This window comes from Carcharodon carcharias, chromosome 15 (assembly GCF_017639515.1).
Source record: "Carcharodon carcharias isolate sCarCar2 chromosome 15, sCarCar2.pri, whole genome shotgun sequence".
Lineage (NCBI taxonomy): Eukaryota > Metazoa > Chordata > Chondrichthyes > Lamniformes > Lamnidae > Carcharodon > Carcharodon carcharias.
In genome coordinates, this window is record NC_054481.1 from 113,491,236 (window position 1) to 113,491,493 (window position 258).

The following is a 258-nucleotide window of genomic DNA, read 5'->3' on the forward strand; positions in this document are numbered from 1 at the left end:
TCTGGAACCATAATTTCAAAACTGTAGCTCTGTAGATTAAGGTGTGCCACCCCAGTGACCACTCTCAGCAAGGGCCATCTGGTGTGCCAATCTGCACTTGGATTCCTTTCACTGGTCACGGATATGGCCCCAGGAGTGGTGCAGTACAGCAGGGGAAGGGAAACAGCTTGACTCACGTTCTGCATGGCAGATGCTGTGGTATGATGTACATTTACCTTTAAAGGGGCATATGTAAATTCCTGTCAATCATTGCGCACC